The sequence below is a fragment of the Corvus cornix genome, chromosome 13 (assembly GCF_000738735.6).
Source record: "Corvus cornix cornix isolate S_Up_H32 chromosome 13, ASM73873v5, whole genome shotgun sequence".
Lineage (NCBI taxonomy): Eukaryota > Metazoa > Chordata > Aves > Passeriformes > Corvidae > Corvus > Corvus cornix.
In genome coordinates, this window is record NC_046343.1 from 13554025 (window position 1) to 13577335 (window position 23311).

Below are 23311 nucleotides of genomic sequence, written 5' to 3' on the forward strand. Positions count from 1 at the left end.
TTCTGTAATACCAGTAGTGGCACAGTGATGAAACTCAGTGGAATAATACCACTGGTTTTCATCTGACCTTTCAGATTTGCTCTGCTGAGCACAGTAAACATTCATTAAACTTTGAGAACTGCAAAGTTTTAGATACTTGGGGGTGGGTCCAGTTGAGGGCTCTTCCATACACACATTCATCTTCTCTCACCTTTATTTTGAGAATCGAGGTCTTAAGTGATAGAAATGCTAGAGAAAATGCAATGAGGTTGAAAGATGAAACTACTTCATCTATAACAGAGCAACCATAAATCACCCTCAGATTGAGCGAAGAAATGAACTTTAAGAGTGTGAAATGATAAACCTGAGAATTAAGGAACTTTTTAGATTCCAAATGCAAGAGAAGAAATCCTATTATCAAGGAATCTGATTTTCAGGTTCTGCTGTTTTCCATGGCATTAATAATGCTCATTGTTTCCAAGGATTAGGCCAATGTGCTTTTCCATTAATGTATCTTAAATATTGTTGCAGAAGCACGATCCAGAAAATACTGCTCAGATATGGAAGCCTATGGAAGTGTATTTTATACACTTACACTTTCCCTTTCCTAATTAAGATGTGAGGGGGGAAAAACCCAAACCCACATTAAGGAATCCTGTTATCCAAGATTCTGAGCTTGTCTCTGAACAAGGTAAAAAAGAAACTGGAAGGGTTTTGTTTGTGTAATCCAGTTATCACCTACATACAAATGCGTTTGAGGGGGATAATTAACACTGCACCTTATACTTTGATTCAAGCAGCTCTTCAGAATCTTTTAACAAATATATTACAAAGTCATTTGTTCAGCAGAAGGACAGAAGAAGACAGAAAGGAATGACAGAGAAAGAAATTCTACAGGTAATACAATATTTTTGAGTTGGTTTAAAAGATTCAGAATTTAATTTGGGTGCCTTTTGTTGCCCTTGTAATTTGTGATGGCAATCCTCTGTCAGTGCTTGCATACAGCCCTCGAGAATTCGTGCCAGACAGACACATAAAACCCAAACTAACAAATACTGATTTCCTCAGAGCTCAGCACATTTTGGATTGCACACAAAATCCTGTCACACCTTGTGCAAACCGTGCTGCCCTTCTGAACAACAGAGAGGCCAAAGCTACCATCAGGAAAAACCACTCAGAGTGGGCAGGGAGCTTCTGCCAATCGCTGAGGTTGGAAATAGACAACATTAAACCCTGTTGAAAACACAAATAATTCCCTGGTTTGGATTTTTTTTGAGGCAAAGATTTATGTTACTTGAATTTTATACTTCAGGTGTTTTTCCTATGTTCTACATAGGAATCAGCAATTTCTTTAAAGAGAATTAATTACAATTTGTTTTCCCAAATTTAACAAGTGAGGATACAGACAGAAATGTAACATTTTGAATTCATGTACCATGGATGGACTACGCTTACACAAGGTTCATGTTTGGTAATTTTTAAATAGGACTCTGTTTAAATTGTGGGCTGGTAAAAAACCTCCAACTATATCAGGCTCCTTCCTTGTGAGGACAAATGGGCTCCTAAAGGCCCTTGCCTTGGTTGCTGATGGACAGCCTTAATTAAAAATATGGCCAAAGTATCTCGCAACCAGTTAACAAATCCATACTTACAGAAAATGAAGTAAGGAAAAAGATCAAGGGAAGTTTAAGAAAAGATTGCTCATGCATGGACTGTGGGTACTGTCAGTAGGTAAAGACAGTAATGTGTGAAAGACCCAAAGTATGTTACAAGTCTTCTCAAGAAAATAACATTTATTGCCTTTCAAAGATGACATATTCTAGTAATTCTGTGTTTATTTGTTTAAGTAGGCTTGAACATCAGATTTTCAATACTAACAAGAAAAAAGAATGAATAAGAATTATTGAAGTGCATACTAAAGATCTTCTATATATTACGGACATGTAATAGGATTTTTTTCCTCTATCATAAGATATTGCAGGGGTGGACAGATAAATTACTGTCTGTATTTATAGAATAATAATGAAAAACTACTCTTAAAGGGAAATCCTTCCAGATCTGTAAAACACTAGTGACAGTAGCAATCAAACTAAGAAAAAGCAGCCAGTCCTTGACTGATAATCTCATTCATTTTTATGACAAATGAAGTACATTACAGGAAAAACAAATGTAAAAAGTTTGTTTAAAAATACTCTACATATTCATACAGTACTGTGTAACAATAAAAAAATTAAATCTAACTAGATAATCATTTGCTTTGCATATAATGCAGTGAGTAGCTATAAAGCATTATCATTGACTAGTATTAAAAAGATATAAATTCAGTTTATTTGAGAGCAGCAAATAGATTCAAGAGATCATAATCTCAAATACTGTTTTTAATTCATGATTATGCTTAAAAGTTACAACAAATATATGGGCTCTGAAGTCCCTAAATTATGTAAAACTAGTTTTCCACAGATGTAATAGTTAAGCATTTGCAACATAGATCAAAATGATTACATTAAAAACTCAAAACACTGATAAAATTCCCTCATTTTAAAGGGTATTAATTTCTTTTTATAAAACATTTCTTAATTCAGTTTTATAATAAAATTACTTGTGAGCCTTTCTAATGACAGACATGGTACTGGCCCATGACCTGTGAGTAATGCACCAAAATAAGGTGATATTAAATCTATGGACTAGCTATTATTTATGATTTAATGAATTGTAACATCTTTTGCTACTTTCTGAGGAAATGAGCAAATCATAATGTCTTTTTCTTCCTAAGAAGCTCTCCTTGGCAGCTATCAATGGAGTGTGACTGTAATTGATACCCTAAGCTGATTTTACATTCTGTTACAAATCTGGGTTCACAAGGTTAATTATGGCCCAGCCACAGCTCATGGGAAACACGAGGCTGCTGTGCCTGCCTGGCTAATGAAGATGTACAGCGTGATCCCAGCAGCTCCCTGACACAGGAGAAGCAGCTCCAGCACCCACACGTGGCACTGACACCACCCTTGGCACCCACCCTGTCCCTTTGAGCAGCAGTGTCGGAGTCACAGCGCTGGTCCCGCTCGCTCAGGGAACAGACTGCTCTTTCTGGTGCCTTTTGCTTCACATTTTTTATTCTATTAAATCCAGGGATCAGTAATTGTGTGTCAATCCAAAACAAGTTACTGATAAATATCCAACAAAATTACCATTGAGGAAGGATCAACACTTGGTTCCATTTTCAGTCCTCTCTTCGGTAACACTGAATCAAAATGTGCAGCAAAGGAGGCTCGTTAATGATACACAAGCACAAGAGATGTGAATTTTAAAGACATCTGAAAATTACTGTAACAAGCCGCTAATAAGGCAAGGGAAGATAAAACAAGCACTACATCATAAATGAACAGTTCAATGATTTCATCCAGAAGATCAGCAAAAGTAAGACCTTCTTCCACACCTCACACACAGCACACAGTTGTAGTGCAGAAGAAGGGGGGGTTACAATTTAACAAAAATCTAAAATGACAGAGCAGGGGAACCACTGGACCAAGTTTCCCACTCAGCACTACAGCAACTGCAGAATCTCACTCTCACACCCACTTTCACTACCCCAGAAAAGAGCAAGCAGGGAAGTGCTGCAGAGGCACCGAGAGCTTTGTTGGGTGCTGTCTCCGTGCCAGCTGCACTGAGGCAGCACAGCAATGTCACAGAGAGCCTCAGCCACCCAGGGCGTGCACTGCAGAGCAGCCAGAGCCTGTTCAAAATCAGCTTCACTTACATTACAGAGCACAGTGGAGCAGTAAAATCCTCTTTGGAGTACTGACTGCAGTGCACTCCTTAGGCAAGCTGCAATCACTGAGGGATCAGGAAGTGAAACCAGGCAGTGAAAGGAGCAGCAGCAGCCTCAGCTGCTCTCCCAGCTACCTCAGCAAGGCTGCGCCATCGGCAGGAACACCACTCCCTTCTGCACAAGTCCTACCTTCCTTTGCTCTCCAGATGGACAATATGTCATTTAGAGGTTATTTTCAGATAGAAAAATGAGGCAGAAATCTCATTAGTTATACTCCATATTCATAGATTCACAAATATTAATAGAAGATTTTAAAGGGGAAATGCAAAACTAACTTTTACATGATTCAGTCATGTTAAAGAACAGTTAAAGTCTCTAAAGAGACCTAAAATATCCAGAAGGAATCTCGTGGATGCCGAATACAGTTTCTTACCAATACAGGCAACCATGTCCCTTAATCCTTTTATAAACCACTGAAATTTCATTTCAAAATCTGGTAATAATTTTCTCTCCATAATTCCCCCTCTGGGAGGCTTTTCTGGATGAGCCTGGATGTTTTGAATTTCTAACCAAAGGTTTTTGATAGCCATATCCATTTGTTCCTGTGCCAGCAACATCCTTAATTTAAAAAGCTCTTTTACCTCCCCAGCATTTTTAGCCCTGTCCCCTCCCTCCCCCACACACTTACGGCGATCGATCCTGTCCCATCCCGGCCCTCATTCCCAGGGCTCCCCAGGCATCCAGGAAAGGTTCCATTAGATGTCTACAGCCCTGCTGCACATCCCTTCTGCTTTGAAGGACTCTCTCTAGGAGCTGTAAGCAAGGTCAAGCAGAGGGGGTGAACGTTCACACAGCTGTTACTTCACATTTGCAATGGGACAGGCCAAAGGAGGTGACATTTTTTCAGGTAACATAAACTCCATAAATGGGTTTAAAAAAGGAAAGCAACAAATAAATTGAAAAAAATAAAGTTTACAACTTGCCGTTGTGGCATTCACTGGTTAATCGATCCATAGAAAGCTTATTCGTCTTTAGTAAAACTACATGAAATCATCAAAAAAAGACTATTAAAGAAAATCCATACTCAGCATTAGTATGTGGCAAATATTAAAATGCTCAAAAGTGTACGATGCTTTAAGGTTGAAAAATGAAGAAAAGTGCTTGCTGTCCAGGGAAAACCTGCAAAGAAGTCCAGAGTTCTGGCCCTTAAAGAAACGTCTCTGACCCAGCGTCAAGTATCTGTGTCTGTCCTCCTAAAATAATGGAAGAAAAGTGAAGGCAAAACTTCGGCCTGCCATCACAGAGAAGAAATCTCTGAATATATAAAAATCTACTACAAAGTAAGCAAAACTATCTACTTAACAGTGGCAAATCTAGGACCAGATTGACCAAACTACTTAATATGAACTAAAGAGTGGGCATTATGTGCTTATTTCCCTTTTCCATGCTTCACTGCTGAGTCTTACAACGTATTAAAAAGGACTATTTGTACTTAAGGACATTAAAGTAATCAAAAAATAAGGTTCGTGTCCTGAAATGTCCCTGCCATTTCTGCTAGTTTAGTTTTATGTTAAGTGAAAGCAAGATTTCCTATTGCCATCATAATCCCCATGGTGGATGAAAGGCAGGAAAATGTCTACAGAGCTGTCCTATTTGGAAGATTTTCCTTCCCTTCCAGGTGCTGTTCTCAAAGCTGGGCGCTCTGCAATGCTTTAGCTGGATAAGGAGCAACGCAAACGCTGCCTGTATGTGCACACCCCCTCCCCGCGCAGGTAAAGAACCCCGGAGATTCCAGGAGGGAGATTCCAGGAGGGAGATTCCTCGGGCTCCTGCCCCGCTCTCCGCGCCGGCTCCACCCCGCGTCCATCCCGGGGCTCCATCCCAGTCCCCCCCGGCTCCATCCCGCAGTCCGGGGCTCCATCCCAGTCCCACCCGGCTCCATCCCGCAGTCCCGGGGCTCCATCCCAGTCCCATCCCGGCTCCATCCCGCAGTCCCGGGGCTCCATCCCAGTCCCATCCCGGCTCCATCCCGCAGTCCCGGGGCTCCATCCCAGTCCCATCCCGGCTCCACCCCGCAGTCCCGGGGGAGCACCAAGCCCAGCGCAGTGCAGGGCCCGGCTGCTGCGCCAGGAGCACGAGGAGGAACGGTTTAAAATGTTTTTTGCCACTCTGTACTCAATACGGGTAATCAATTGAGATAAACTACGGAAAAAATTCCATCAGCTGCTATGTAATAACTCCAGTTTAATAATCATTGAACACAGTTGTAGCCAAAGTACTGCAGCCTTAAATCAAAGATCACTTCATATCACGAGGTCTTAAGGGACAATTTTGTCTAAGAGTATATGTGGCATGCTTAGATATTAGCATAAAACTACAGTCACTACAGTTATTTTCAATACAAAAGGTTCTCTACAAATCAAAATTAAATCCCCTTCACTTTATTCAGAGTAAATGGCTGCATAAGGATGCAAACAAATTAACTGAAAGCTTGAAAGTCAAGTTCTCAATTACTATTTAACAGCAACTTTACTATATTTGAATATAATTTACTGTATACTTAGCTGTTTTAAAATGGAATCCAATACTGTATAATAAAACCCCAAATAGCACAACACATGATTTATGATGATGCAAATGTACAAATACTTGGGTCTGAATAGTGCTGTTTCTGGATATATTGCTAACTACTGTACTAGCCTAACATCTAATAAATCATTCATGAAAAGCCAAAGTACACAATTTGCTCTGCTACTGCTCAAAATCTGCCTGACTCTGAAGGCATGCTGACACGAAGACTTCAGAGCAGCTCTTATTCCCAGTTACTAAAAGTTGAGAACTCTCACTTAAGTGAAGGTCTTTCTATAGACACAGGGAAAGAGGTAAAACTGAAAAAGTTCTAAATAGCAGCCTTTACAATTACGGAATCGTAAAAAAACAGGAGTTTGTCAGTTTAAACATGATCAAAAACAAAATTATTTTGCTGACCATCCATTAGTTAGCAATGTTGTGAAGTAGCACCACACTTCTATGTGTAAAAATATAAGCCATCTGCAGTATCAGAGAAATACAGATCTATAACATCATCTGTGTAACAATGATGAAGTGCTCTATGCAGAGTGTTCTATTTGCAGCAGTGATTCATGGTGCTGGGCAAAAAAACGCTGACACTCGGAGAAGATATTTTCCCGTAAAAGGTTGAAGTCCTTAAGCAGCAAAAAACACCAACGTCCATCATCTTTAAACTCTATTGATTTCTGGTGAAGATTTAAAAGGCTGTTTACTTATTTCCCATCATTTCTGTCGGAGCTGTAACAATTCTCTTCCCACTGAATAAACCTCTCATGATCCTCCTGGTGATTAAGGTCAGACAAAATGTCAAACTCCTAATGCTAAGTGCTTTCACATTAAAAATTAATACCAAATCACCAAGTAAAATCCAAACAAGAAGTCAGACATGTAAACAGAACACAACAAGGGCAATACTGACCATTACAAAAAAGAGCTGTAATGCATACATGAAAAAACACTTGGCAACAGGTAAGAGCGCGTTCTTTCACTTTTGCATCTTTAACCCCCTTCCTTACCTTAAGAGTTATTGTACTGTGTTTGAAACAATCCTTTTAAAAATCCTTTTTCCATTAAAGCTCACAGTCGTCTCCTCTATTTACCCCCAAATGCCATTTACTATATAACTGAAGTATTGCAAGGATTGTTTTTATTTCATTCTGAACTTCATCCAGGAAGCAAGGATTATTTTTACAGCTGCTGCTGAATACAAAGCCAGGATACAGGTAACAAAAAGACATCCTAAGGACCCTCTAAATCAAACTCAAACTTATTGCTAATTATCTATGCAGTATTTTAAACCATTGAATATATAAATACATCAACAGAGGAATGCAGAACAGAGGCTGCCCAGGGCTTTTTTTCTAACTGCTGCTTCAGACAACCAGACCATATTACTTCATACATAAACTTTTCAAGTACAATCCTAAAACTAACTATTTCCTTCAGCCTTTTAAAAATATCCCTCATACCCTGAGGGAAAGCATGAAACCATCAAGTGTAGAACCAAACTGTAGGGTTTGGAAGCCTGCAAGTAACTACAGAACAAACCACGAAGGTAGATCTCAAATAAAATACCAAGACAGCCAAGTGTAAACACTGGTTTGGTGTAACTAAAGGAACTTATTCCAGCAGGTTACCTTTAAAGTTTTGGTCCACCTTGCCAATTGACATAGAAAAGATTGCTCTAGTTTAGAAAGCATGAATATAAATGAGAGATTCACAGGTGCTAGGGTGAGGAAAGGATCTCTTTACCCTGCCTGTGTTCTGAATGACAAAACTGAAGCCATGTGTGCTTTTCTAATGTTGTACCTAAGGAATTTTTAGTCTTGTCACCTCAAGTATGCTGGATTTGGGTGGGATAGAGTTAATTTCATTCACAATAGCCAGTATGGGCTGTTTTGGATTAGCCCTGGAAGCAATGTTGATAAGCCAGGGAAGTTTTCCTTATCTCTGAGCAGTGCTTACACAGAGTCAGGGCCTTTTCTGCTCCTCATCCCACCTCACCAGTGAGCTGGGAGGGGACACAGCCAGGACAGCAGACCCCAGCTGAACAAAGGGCTGTTCCAGACCACAGGATGCCACACTCAGTAGTAAACTGGGGGGAGGTTGGCAGGAGGCCACTGCTTGGGGACTGGCACACACTATACCCATGGAATAACTGGGGTGAGCCGTTGTTCGCATTCAATCATTTTTCTTTCTTGGGGTTTATTTCTCTGTGTTATTTTACTTTTCATTACAAATGGTTATTATGTTACAATTATTATTATGTTATTTCAATTATTAAACTGTTCTTATCTCAACCCACAAGTTTTCTCACTGTTCCCCTTCCATTTCTCTCCCCAGTCCCAGGAGCAAGGGAGCTGCTGTGTGGGGCTGGAATTAAACCACCACAGAGAGCTGCTCCACCAGGCACTTGCCCAGCATTCCCAGTTTGTAGTGCAAACAGCTCCATTTATTCACACTTATTCACACTTTTACTATGCCACTAGGACTGTTTTCTGTACACCTGCCCAGAAATTGATGAAGACAGTAAGAGTCTTGCAGGTGGATTTGCACAAGCAATATGGATGTGCTCGACTTTTAGCCAAGTTAGCTCCCATCTCAGCAAGAACAACCAGTTCAAGGCCAGCTTCTGTCAGAGCTGTGCTTCGTCTGTGCTTCGTGTACGGAAAGGTCAAAGTCACTGTGCTGACAGGTGCCAGGAGGTATGGCAGGAACCAGGACAGTGATTCTGTGATAGGCTTTAATATCAAGCTAGGAATATTAACAAAATGCAATCAGTTTCTACCACAGATCATAAAAAAACCACAAAATGCAGTAAACCCAAAGTTGTTACTCTTCTAATTAATAACTCTCTGGTTGGCTTTAAAATCAAAATTACTACAAGGGAATTAGGAGCTGTTTGTTATATGCAAACTTCTCTTTTTTTGAGTTTTACCTTGCTCCCACAAGACTTTGATGGGAGTCTTGAGAAGGGTCCATGAAGCAGAAGTTGTTTGGTTTGTCGAGCAGACAGGAGACCATGGACAAACTGTTATCCAGGCCCACAGCCCAGCAGTGCTGTAACAGAGAGAACAGAGAATGCAGAGAACCCTTCTGCATTCGTTCCATGAAGTATTGAATGAGAAATTTACTGTTCCCATAAAATACTCCTTGGGAAGCACAATGAGCAACACAACTCTTCCTAAGTGTGTGTTGAAACTCTGTAGCTGAAACTATCAGAAAAAAAAATATCAAATAACCATCATTAATTTTGCTATACATTGTAGTGGAATTCGATACGTGGCTATCTAACCATGTGTGCTTGGATGCCAATAGAGATTACAGAGATTTAGCAGGAATCACACCACGGGAATGTGTCAGTCAGGGAAGTGAAGCACACCAGCTCAGAACAGTGCCCATGGTACTGAACAGCACACAGCCTCAGCTAAGCACATTAACACATCTCTGCAGTACTACAATTTCAAAACTTGGTCTAAAAATTGTGCTTACCCTTGCTTTAAGATTGAACATTATAAATGTTTGATATAATTTTAACACAAATTATTTTCATGCTTTATCTTAAGCATTTTAAATATTTCAAGATCACTTCCTATGTTCATGTGTATACTGTTTAATATTTCTTAAATATTCAAATTCAGATACAAACATGTAAATGCTTTAGAACAAACCTTGCATTTCTGATTCAACTAAAATTTTTTCTGTGCCCTATACTTGTTTTCTTCTATATTATAAATCACTAACAATCTTGAATCATAAAGGTTTGCAAAATGTCAAAGAATCCTTATTTCCTGCCTGTAAGGCAAAACTATATACAAAGGTTTTCGGGTTTTTTGTTTATTTCAGAATGAGTAAAACTGCCTAATGAAACAATGATTTGTAGAGGAAAACGTTACAGTTTACCAAACAAAAGAAACTATTGCTAAGAATCTTTAAAACAACACATCTTAGTTGGAACTGCCAGACAATCTTGCTACACTCTTTTCCATGATGTCCTTGCCACAATTAGTCAGGATAGTGGTTATGATCCCTACCTCAGGATCACTGGATTTTATCTGTAAATTGATGAGTGTTAAATATTGACGTTTATGATGCCCTCCCTGCACCCCAGACAGGAACACCTGTCTGCACAGAGCTGCTCTCATGCTCTCAGTGTTTTCAGCAGAATCTGACATCTGGATTTGATTTGGTGGCCACGTGGCCTCTCTGCTGCACTGCTGAGTCACAGCAGGAGGGACACCCACAGGTACAAGGAACAAAATTTAGTGCAGCTTAATCAGCACATATTTGCTGTTGATATGACAAAGAAATCAAACCAAACAAAACTTTTAAAAAACATTAATTTTTTTTTTTTTTTAATTTTTAAAAAATGTAATGATCAGTTTTGTCCAAAGCCAGAAGAGGAAATTCTATCAATCTGGGCAGAAGAGCAAGATTTAGCTCTTTACCTCTAAAATTAGCCCAGAATCCCTGTAGTTCCTGGGCTGTGAGAAATTCTCCTGTCACCATGAACAAGATCACAGAATCACAGAATATGCTGAATTGGAAGGTACCCTCAAGGACCATTGAGTCCAGCTCCCAGCCCTGCACAGACACCCCAAAATCTCCCCATGGGCCTGAGAGCATTGTCCAAATGCTTCTTGAATTCTGCCAGGCTGGTGCTGTGACCACTGCCCTGAGGAGCCTGTTCAGTGCCCGAGCTTTCCTCTGGGGAAAGAACCTTTTCCTAATAGCCAGTCTAAACCTCCCCATGACACAACTTCAGGTCATAATGTGTCACATGACAAGAGCTCCCAAAATCCTGACGTGAGAATCCTAGTTCAGCCTCAAGGTAGTTGTGAGACTCTCACTGACTTTAATGAGATTTAACTGATAAAAGTTTGATATGTAAATAGTGCCCAGGGACTTGCTAGACTTTGCTATTTAGGTTTGTTTTCATCAACCTACAATACTCCAAAGACTGCTATATGTTCTTGCTATCTTGCTCCCCAAACCCTCACGAGACTCACAGAGAGTCACTCCAGTGAGGAATGCAGTACACCTGCACAGACCCAGTGCTTTGACGGCCTGACAGACGGGAGGTAACGAAAAGCAAAGCGCCCGCATCTCACAGAGAACTGCCGAGAACATGTTAATCGAGATACCAAAGGTTCTGCTTAATACTGTTTCTGCTCCAGAGATGTGCCCAATGTGCCAGTGTCCAGCAGGCTCCTGTCACTCCCAGATGTGCCAGGTCAGCCTCACGGCACCAATTCATGCACAGAAAGCTGCACCTCCCCCTGGCGCAGCACACACCTACATTCAGCAACTGTACACAGGCAAAACTGAAAGATGTTCCTTGTTTCCTCCCTGCATTTTCAGCTACCTGTAGTTCCCTACACTAAGGAAAACTAAAGTAACAAATTGTCAAAATGAAAACTTCATGTATGAGAAGAAACAATAAACCAGATTAATTTCTGGGTTTATAAGCCCAAGATTAATCATGAATGAATATAATTAAGAACACCCAAATTACTCTTCACTAATGTCTTGCTTTCCACACTTACTCAGCTTCAAACAACAGCCCTCTCATGTACATTTTATATTAAAATCTTGTAAAGCTTCTACAGATGTTTTGAAAATTCTTTTTTTTTAAAGAAAAGAGAAAATTGGTTACCTTAAATTAACTGGAAGCCTTTAAGACAAACTCTTCTTAGTCTGAACATGCAGATTTTCACCTACTAATGCAATTAAGTATGTGCTTAACCTTTGAAAGAGTGAAATGCAACTGTATTTGTGGCTTGTATTATCCATGGACAATCTAAGTCTGAAATCCCACAAAGTTATGTTACTCAGTGATTTATGTTTAGTTTGACTCCATCTCTGAGGAAAAGAAAGGATTTTTCCTTCATTTGACAAACATTCCAGAGTCTCAAACCATATGAACTTCTCTGAAATTGTATTTTTGAGAAAAAGTTATTCTTCCTCACATATAAAAATCTTCCTATGTCAAAAATTTCTTCATAATTTAAATATTTTTAGAATGTATTTTTGAGAGAAGAGTGCATTATGAACATTACGAAACTGTTAAAACTGTTTAAGTTATATATTCTAATTAGTTTGGCAGAGCTAATACAAATTATGTTTACAGACTAACAATAATAAAATTGAAGTACTAGTTAAATATGTAAAATAATTAAAGGAATCATTTTTAGCCTGGCATAATTAGCTAATCCACTTTACAAGCACTTATTAAAATGAATTTACATGTTATATTCCATAGGTAGTTACACAATAGTGTTTATACAGGAAAAATATAATGAACCAAACTCTTTGTATCCAGCTCTCCACAATTAAAACGAAGACTCCCCAAGTAATATCAATCTAGGAGAGACTAATTAAGTTTGGTTTGATAACCATTCATTTCTTCTATTGCCTCTGAGCAAATTGTTTATTAGAGAAAGTTATTTTACACAAATCAAATCAAACTGGGTAAACCATTATATTTGAGAGAAACCTTAGCCATCAGTCAATTAATCCATCATTTTCTCCAGACACTTTTGTTTAACGAGCAGATCATATTATCAACAATTTAGATATCTTATGATTCAATTATGACAGAAAATTTATTGACAGCTTCTCTAATACTTTTGTTATGAATAAATATTAAATGTTCTCCACTTTTGATGAGGAAACCAAATGCAATCATGTGTTAAATGTAATCGTCAAAACCTGAGTGATACTTCCAAATGAAATGTTTTAAGAAATATTTTAAACCAAAATAATTTATATTATTAAAAAGAAAAATCAAACATACCTCACAATTTATGAGAAATTAGCAAATTACCTGGTTTCCACTGACTAAATGAAAACATATATATATAAACATTACCAGACATGCATTAGGAGATTTAACACAAATAAAAATGAGTGGCTTCATGCAGTACTTTAGAATACGTAAGACATTATTATGTAAAAATGGTATCAACACATCAGAAACTCAGAGACACTTTCTGCAACTACATGAAAGATCTACCTAAAAGTTAATAGAAATACATTCTTCAAACCTAACAAATGAACATATTTGCTCTAATCATGTCTGTTAAAAACCCAGTTGGTGCAAAGTTTATAATTACAGCTGTCTTAAGAAAAGAACATTGCCTAACAATGATTACTCCAGAATTCTCAAACCTCCTGACAGACATCTCTCTTTGAAGAAATCAGACCCTGACATTCAGCACTGAACAAACCAATTCCTGATGAAAGGACAATGGGGAAGCTCTATCCAAACCAATGCCCATTACGGAGATAATGGAATCACACCAATTTCTATCAATACATTACACCATCATTATTACTTCAAAGGATTTTTCCTTGAGCCAAGGAAGTTGCTTTTCTAACGAGGGAAGCTGTAGGAGGGTTTCCAGCTGCAGCAGGACTCACTGATGAGCCGTGAGCCCTCGAGAGAGGCGCTCACAGGAAACTCAGAAAAAAGCTCTTCGAGTTTTCCAGGTCTGACACATTCTACTCACCAGAAGCAGGATTTTATATCTAGATTGCATATCAGCAACATGTTTTGACCATTTCTCAACCTGGAATGCTCTTATTGTATATATTCTAGTTAAAAATGTATTAATACATGTGTATTGTCAAGCATCTATAAAATACAACAAAACAATCATTTCCCCTATCCTTACCTCCTATTTGGACTGGTGCATAATGATGTGTTGTGGTTTACAGACATTGCCTCTACTTTCAGAACTGAAATGAAACTGTGAATTCATGCCAAATGGAAGCCAAAGAAAGGTCAAATGTACTTTATTAAAAAACATGTATTTCCAAAACCCCTGGCAAAAGTGAATGCGCATCAAGTTGCTCACTGCCTCTCAGTAATTGCATACTCTACCCTGATGGTTTCACTAGTCCCCATTAAGAACTCCATAAGCTTTCATGCAAAAATATGGAGTATCACTATTATTAAAACTGGAATTGTCAGGTACATAGCAGTACATCAACTTATAGCAAATTGTTTTTTACAGAACTCAACAGGACTCTTCATGTACTTAAATGCTTTTACTGTCACATAAATACAAAAGTCCTGATGCATCACTGCTGCAGCACACTTTTATAGAGCACAGGCTTCTCATTTATTTTATGGCAGCAGCTACTCAGCTGTGATGCATGCAACAGGAAGAACTTTGTAAGTTCTTTCAGTGTGAACTCTTAAATTCATATCTGTTACTTTAACTGGAAACCTGTAATTAAAATTACAAAGAAAGTTCTGAAGTGAGTGAATGTGTTTTAAAAATTCCTTTCTGACAGGTGTAGACACACCTGAGAATAATAGTACAATAAAAGTAAATAGTAGAGAAGAATTATCAACCCATATGTTTTTTCACAAGATAGCCACATCCACAGCAGCTCCCACCCTGGCAACTCTGCAGGCAGGAGCAAAAGCCAGTCCTGACACGGAGAGACAGCGAACCCCACCCAGCCACACACAGCAATGACAATGCAGGACAAAAATGCACCATTACCTTTTCAGCTGCAGAGAGGTTTTACAGCAGCTGAAGTGGACCATGAACCTGTACTATCAAACTTCACCAAGTGTGAGTCCTGGAGCTGTGACATCTTCATCAGTTCCCCTCCCAACAGTTCCTATGTCTACTACGGATTCATTTTGAGCAGAAAATTAGCTTTTTATTCAAATGAGACCCTTCCCAGTTGCAGAACCCTTGCAGTGCCAGGCCCACACCATGTCCATGCAGCTCTTCCTTCAGGATCTCTGCCCGTGTGTGTGCTCATTTATAACATGCATGGACAGAGATTTCAACCACATCCACGTTACAGTTTGGATAGTGCTGGACACAATTCCCTCATTGCAGCGATGATGGGGAAAGATTCTCCTAGAAACAGCAAGGTCTTTGTGTACAAGACCACAGTCATTATTGTGTCAGCAGACTAACAATCATTTGAGATTACCAGAAAGTACGGAGATAATCTCGATTTCTACCTGCAGTAAAGTATATCAACACTTTTCTAAGAAGAAAATCATGAAGATGCTCTTCAGTCTCAAAGCAGAATATGGCTTAATGGACACACAGATCTTACAAGTAGTAAAGAAAATGCACTTACCTTTCAAAGGACATGCCTTCCTCAGAAGGGGAAGACAACAACTGCCTTCAGTTGGGTTGTCAGCACAGGAGAGGTCACCAAGCAGGAACACTTCGATGATATGGAAGACCAGAGGTGGAACTGAAAGAATACATGAAGAAAAGCATTGCTGTGGAAGAGGAACTTAAACAGAGCTAAGAGCACTTTGCCTTTTCACTCCTCCTCATGCTGTGGGGATGACAGAGAATGGGGCGTGAGAACAGCCCCTCTGTTCTCCCTGTGTGACTGTGACAGCAGAGGTGCTGTCACAAACTGCGCTGGGGAGAACAGCAACACATGCGAAATGCCAGGAGTTCAAAGGCTGTTCCTATGTTCCTTCTTTAACAACAAACATTCATAATGAAAACGTTGTAACACCTGTGAGGTCACGAAGACATAAATACATTCACAATTATACAGGAACTTCCTACTACTGGGGAAACAAAAACCAAAACACACCCAAAACTAAAGAACACATTTATCTCTTCACTGGTTATTCACACTTGCTAAATCTAACTTGCAATAAAAATGGGTCATGAATCACAATTGAGTGATTAGCAGATTAAGTATTTTTATTTAAAGAAACTTAGGTGAAAGCCTTAGAATCTCAGTTATCTCCAGACTATACCTGGTCTTTACTGTTAGAACAACTGTTTTCTGACAATGCTAAAATCAGAACTAGCTTTGATGAAAAAGAGAAATCAAGCATTTCTGTGTACTAAGAAAGCCTTGAGTAAATCTATATCTGACTTTGGCTCTCCGCTCAAATATGGGGTTGGCAGAGCTGATTGGAGTATACTTCAAAATGGTTAAATACCTACATGAAGAATTGCATTAACATTCAAATACACTTACTCATTCTGTCCTTGAGCTTTTATCCAAAGAAACTCTATAAAAAAGTGTCAACACTTATTTATAACTAAGCATTCTGACAGACTATTTTTCAAATACAACATCCAACTCAAGAGAACTGGAAATAATTACAAATATTTGTTCTCAAGCACACTTTATACTTTGGGTAATAGAGAGTATTAGCACTGCCTAGTGAAGTGAATTTTATGCCTGTATTTAAAAATTATTCCTCCACAAGAAATATGTTAGATGTCTGTGTTAAATAACAGTTCCTAGAGTCAACACAGGTACTGCCACTGGAAAGAGCTGGGAGAATACAACTGAGCCCCTGAGCTCCCAGCCAAGGTATAGTAGGGCAAACTTGATTTGTCATCACTCAGCAGCCAATCATTCAAGTTTTGTAATAAGAGAATACTCCCAGAGAGTGAATCCCATTGCCAGGCTGCACAGGGGTATCCAGCCACATACAGTCTGTTTTTCTTTCCTGCTTGTTGTAAGGGTCCAGCCTTTCACTGTACACTTGTCCACGATGATGTCTCACAAATCATCATCACATTTTCACTGTGGCTGATGACACCCCTTGGTAAAGCCACAAATGTTGTTACAGCCCATCTCAGATTCATACACCAATAGTTCGGTACTGGAACACAAGCAAGGCTTGTAGGTCCTACTGAAACACAAGCCCCTGATGATGGTAATAACCTGGAACCCCTTCAGAAACCCTGAAGGTTTCCTTCACTCCTCAGCCTGACTGACTCCCCAGCCTGGCCAGAATAAATCCCATTAGGGCACGTCTTAAATTCTATGCACAAAAATCTCACCAAACCAAACAAAACCAAAAAATCCCTCAAGGATGAGTGATCTCACATGTCACTCCAAAGACAAGTATCACAGGAATTCCTTGTGAAAGAAGCAGGAGACTATCAGGGCAAGCACATGGGCAAGCTGTGAGCAAGGAGGTGGGAATGAAGGTGGGAGAGAGAAAGTTCATCAGTGGGCTCAAGATACAGAACTGCCTTTGGAGCTGCAGGTCTCTTTCCATTGAGTCTTTGAGACTAACACTGGGTGGCTATGGGCCTCACTCCAAAATTTAGAAAAGTGAAGTAATTTAATCTTCTAAAACATATTTTTTCTGTAGCTGGAGAAAATAATGCTTTGAACATATCCTGTGCATACTGGTGTTGTACTGTAAAGCCCCTGGTTCTGTCACAAGAGACTGCTAAATTCCCCAAGTCCAAATTCAGTGTGTCCTCTCATCTTTTAAAATGGAGGTATCATAAATCCTTTCACTACAGCTCCCAAAATTCCTAATGCATACTTTGTGTGCTCGGAGAACTTAAATCACATTTAACAGCTGACGTCTGTTGATGCAATTTTTCTTTCCTTCCTCTGTCCAGAACAAAACCAACGTGTGTAGAGCTACGGACGTGCTCTCACCCACCCCAGGACCTCGACAACCACACCACTCCCTCCAAAGCTGCAAATCCACCTCTGGAGTTGAAAGGTGTAGTGCAGTTCCTGCGTTTTAAATGCTTAAGTATAAAACAAGGCCTATGTGGAACACAAAAAGTGTATGATTCATGAAATAAGGAAACAGTAACTCCATCATAACAAATATATTTGACCTTTAAAGCAGTAACAACAAACATTAAAAACACTCAAGCTTTCCTTTGCTGCCAAGTTTATTTTCCTCATAAGTTGTGCCCCATTATGCTACAATAATCCTTCATTACTCCAGTCCAATAATGCACAGTCTATCGTCTACCTATAGTTGTCTGGTGTCTATTTAGTTTTATAGCAAGCAAGCAATTTGAGAATATGGTAATAAAGCCTCAATCACAGTAATGATGTATGATGGGCTGTAATTTCTGTGTGCTAATGGTTTACAAACAGTATCCCAATGATGACGGGAATCTCATTGATTCATTATATGAGTGCAATAATACCAAAATAACTTACTATAGATCACTGTTTACTCATGCACATACTGATAACAACCTCTATATATTTCTATATACAGATATATAGAAATAAAATTAGTATTAGTCTTTCCACATAAAAGTTCACACGGCACAAAACATTTTGTGTTGAGTTCCCTAAATCAATGTTTAAAGTTGAAATTACTGCATTGAACGGGTTCTTTGAAAAGCAACCCATTGATTTTAATCTGCTTGAAGCAATCAATTACTCCCTGTCCTCTTTATTCCAAACTGTAATGAAAACTAAACTGCGTTGTCTTGAAAACTAAATGTGAAGATGATCATAAACAGAATTTAAACTCCATGGATTATTCATATCTACCCATTTAGATTTGCCATTTCCATTATGAGTACATTTGCCATGAGCATTTAATGGACATCTAAAAGGGAATTCATTAAAGCAGGAGCTGTTGGCAGCACTTATGGGCTTCAGACTGCTTTATGTTTGCCTTTAATAGCTCACTATTATAAAAGTGATATATTGTGTTCATCCCATTAGTAGTTTGCAGAAAGGTCTGTAAGACATAACAAATCCTTTTGAGTATTGTCAGAATCAAAACTAAATCACAGGGTATTTTTTTCAAGCGGCATATTATGACCCCAACAAGGTACCATTTTAGGTCATCTAAATTTTGATGATCTTAGCCAAGTAAGAATTTAATGGCGCTATAGACAGTTTGTTCTTTTTCTTAATGAAACACACGTGAATTATTAATGCTGTCTCAAATGCACATATTTTTAAAAATCTGTCATAACTATTAAGGTTAAGCACGCTTAAAAATGAAACATATATTTCTCAAAAATATCTGCTCCCTGGTTTTGGGCCAAAGTAGTGTCAAGGCAAGCAGGAAGCTTAATGCCACCAGCATGTGTGTGGAAACTCTGCAGAGCAAGCAGCCTCCACCCACGTGCTTCCCCTCCCCCTGGCCCTCCAGAGGTGAACAGGATGGATGCATTTGCACAAGTATTTGCTTATTGGCACAGGAGGAGAGCAAAAGGCAAACTAAAACAAAGTTGAACTGCAAAAAGTAATCCAAGGCTGGCGATAGAAACATCTCCCCATATCATAGATCAGTCCCACTTGACAGGTTTATGCACTTCCAGAAATAACTTTGTATCATTCACCATCTAAGTATTCATGGTGGCAGCCTGAAAGTGTTCCAGCGATTAAATCTTTATACACTACCAAACAAACAGGTATTTGATTATTCAGTGCATGTTCAGCAGAAGCACTCCCACCCCAGTCCATAACACAGCGCAGTCCTGCTTGTTTCCTTGTGCTCCCTCTGCTGACCCTCTGCCTCTCACACAGCCCATACTTCCCAACAGATGTGACTGATTTATTTATTTGTAAAGGATACAGTGGATTTCACAACATGTATAATTAAAGCTATTTTAGAAAGGATCACCACAAATACTAATAAACACAAATCATTAGATTTACTTTACAAAGTACGAATTTCCTTAAAATCCCAGTAGTTCAGAACACCTTTCTTCCTTAGCTTCCAAGGATACTGGCAGCTTTACAAAGCAGTCCTGGTACTGCACTAAATTTAGCCATGGTGCCACAACACTCAGAAATAACTTATGCAGAGGGCTGTATAAATAACTTATGCAGGGGGCTGTATAAACTGAAGGCAGCTGCAAAGCCTGTGCAGTTAGAACAAGTCTCTAACACCTTGAAGACTCTTGCCATACTTCGAGCGAACAACTTTTCTAAAAGATGATGATGCTGAGGAAAAAAGTAGCATTTATCAGCTCTCAATGAACTTCAAAGTGATTGACAGAGCAAATGACTTCACCAGGTTCAGAAACTCCTGATCAGTAGAAGGATGAAATCACTAGTATTAGGAGAGAATCCAGAGAAGCAACTGGCCACTCTCACTTCATTGCATTAGAATTTCCAATGATCATAGTTTACAAGAATTTGAAGGATGGAAGTAAAAACCTGATTCAAAAAGCTACATTTACTACCATACACATGTGCAAGGAACGATAGGAGATACCTCCACCTATGAGGTAAAAGGAATCACAACTGCTAGTGAATTATTTCCTCTGCAGTTGTTGTCCAGCAAAAACTCTAAAATCCCTTTCCTGATCTAGGAACAACTAGTTCTTCAGTGAATTGGTACAAGATTATTTTGGTCAACTGTTCAAGAAATCAGTATTTGTTTATAACTCACAAGATGTGTATTTGTTTACACAAAATTAGTTTGAAATCTTTATATCAACTTCCAAAAAGATGTGAAAGTCTCAAATGATGGCGTAGATAGAAACACAAGCTCCCCAGGTCTGTGTGAGGCTATCAGAAAACCCACATCTGGGGCTTATGTCTCTAAACCAGAAGATGACATTTTCACACCAGCAATAAGAAGCAGAACACCTTGTTCTCATGCAAAGTACAGGAGATTTGGGATGACTCTCGGCAGAGCCCCATTTCGTGGTGTGGCTGAGCACCGGCAGCAGCGAGTGTGACACAGAACGATGTCCGTGCGCTACCACTGCGACAAGAGCTGGAATCTCCAGCTCATGCAGACCTGCTGGTGAACTTGCTTTCTGTAAGAAAGTTACAAATTGTCCTAGTTTCCACTTTGGAAAATTCTCCAGTGTCCTGTAGAGCCAAGATCACAGACGGCACAAGCAGGAAAAGCGGTCAATCCTGATCTCAGTTGGAGTCGTTGAGTTCATAGCATGCTATGAACACCCTCAAGAGTCTCATTAGTCAAAGTTAGAGAATCCAATACTCTGAACAAACAGCAGAAGACTGTATATTTAAGGAAGACCATGGGAATTCCTAACCTTTAACATGTTCATTCTCTAAACATATTCAAAATGGTTGACAAGGTGTAGGAAAAGGTTTCTAGCCTAAGCAGTTCGGCCTTGAAAAAATAAACTAATGTTAACAGCTTGAACGCTTCTGAAGAATCAGGCTTCTTCAGAATATCTATACCAGCCCTACTGTATTCCTAAATGGAAGCTGCTCATCTCTCATGGCTCACCTTACTTGGATGGAAAGCACGCTTAAGAGTGCTGACCTGTCACCTGGGCCTTCATGAGTGGTCCTAGAACTGCAGGTGACAAGCCAAATATTCCCTAAGGAGGAGAACGAGCCAAGGTAGGTTGGTTTGCCACAAGGATTCCCGGAAAGATGCTAATTTCTTGTGTAAAAAAAGGGAAACAATAGAGCGGCAATGGGTTCACTTTCCTCTTCCTGGAGAAAAAACACTCTCTGGGACCCTCTAACACCATACCTTGTGTGCTCTTTGGCTTTTCAACACCAAAGCAAACCACATAACCAAAAGCAGCCTCTGTATTTATTATTTTTAAAGTATTTTCCCAGTTAAACTTGACATTTGAAAACACTTTACAGCTTTTCCTAATGGTACAATAAAATAGGATGAAAAGCGCAAATTGTTCAAATATTTAGCAGAAAAGGGAAAAAAAGTAAAGATCAGAGTGCAAGTATCATCAAAATGTTGGGATGAGCCACAAACTGACACCCAAATAGGAACAGGAGTGCTTGCTGGAAGCTCTTTCCTTGACTGAGCAAAATGCAGAGATGTCTGTGCAGACCTTTCTTGGTACAGTTATTGTCACACAGGTGCAAAAGGAAGGAAGGGGGTATAACATCTCACCTGCCTCAGAGGAGTCCTTTCCCTTAATTCACCAGGAAGCATTTTACAGTGATGTGGATGTTTTCTTCATCTGACACTCTCAGACAGTGTCTACATAACTCATGCGAAGCCAAGGGCAGTCCAAAAAACAAATTTTGAAAAATTGATTCAGAAATCTGATGACTTCATGCATCTGGAAAGTATCCAGATCAAAGGAGCTGCAAAACAGAGGAACTAGCTGAAGCCTCATTTGTGTCTCAAACCCCAAAAGGTTTCTCATACTATATACTGGACATGACTGCTGCTGCTCTGCAGGAAACAGTCCTCAGGAACTCAGCTCCACTGACTCTCTGTCTGCTGGACTGGAAGTGATGCATTGCTGGTTAGGTGACAACAGCTTGATAAAAGAAACAAAGGTTTCTGTACATGCTGCTCCATGAACACTTGGTCAGGCCAACATTGATCTTTCCACACAAATACTTGTAAATAACTAAAAAGCATGAAAAAAAAAATTAATTGACCATAATAGGAATGTAAATTATCCAATCCTATTTAATTAAAAAACCAGGACTAGAGATACGAGAATAAAAGGTAAAAGGAGAAACAGCCTGTCCTTTGCAATTCTGGATTAACTCAGAACTTACAACTATAACAAAATAAGCACAAAATACCCCAAGTGATGGACAGTTCCCATGCCATGTTTAACACTCAGTTTTTTGTAAGGTCAAAACCAACTGACCTTGAGGTCACAAAGTGTGGAAGTCTGACTTTATCTACTCAATTATCACCTTTGTTTCACATGTAAGAATAGAAATCATCAGTGCATAAAACTACCTGGGAAGATTACTACTTGGGTTAAGTATTTTCTCAGGGAAAAAAAAATTCAGTGAACAGAATTAAGTGCTGTGAAACAATTCCTGTTTAAGAACACTGCCAGACAAATACATATTCCCCTTTATAAATCTAAACTGACAACACTATTCTAAAGGAAAATCCAGAAGATCATCTAGAGGACTGTTTTTGTCATAGACTAGCTGCTGGTAACTAAATTCAATTCTTAAGTAATTTTGAAGGAGAGTCTAAACAACTGGTCAGGTAAAATCACAGAACCTCCCTTCCATCAGTGCTGGCCAGTGCACACCACGATCTCAGGACCCAAACAGAATGGTGGATAACTCACCCAGAATCAACAAGAATTTTCCAGTCTCCTAGGATTTTACTGGATTGTTCTTTTTTTGACAAATGTACTTGTGATTTATTATTTTGCATAGTTTTTCTCTTTGAATCACACAAACGTGCAATAAGCAATCTCATAATTAAGTTTAACTTGAATCATAAAAATTTCTGTAGTCTAATGTTAAAGAATTATTCACTCAGCTCTGAACTCTGATGGTTAATTTACATACTGCAAGGTC

General features: G+C 39.1%; 1 long non-coding RNA gene across 8 annotated transcripts in view; it reads right to left on the reverse strand.

The window, feature by feature from the left end:
* LOC104696041 overlaps positions 1-23311 on the reverse strand; it is a 92157-nt gene that overhangs the window by 43653 nt on the left and 25193 nt on the right. For 3 of the 8 annotated variants that reach the window (XR_005603061.1, XR_005603058.1, XR_005603063.1), the window contains 2 exons: positions 15434-15553; positions 5975-9379 (listed from right to left, as the gene is read on the reverse strand). This is a non-coding gene — a long non-coding RNA (uncharacterized LOC104696041). Of the gene's footprint in view, positions 1-5974; positions 9380-15433; positions 15554-23311 lie in introns of those variants that run through there. The other 5 variants (XR_005603065.1, XR_005603064.1, XR_005603062.1 and 2 more) reach the window with 3 other exon arrangements.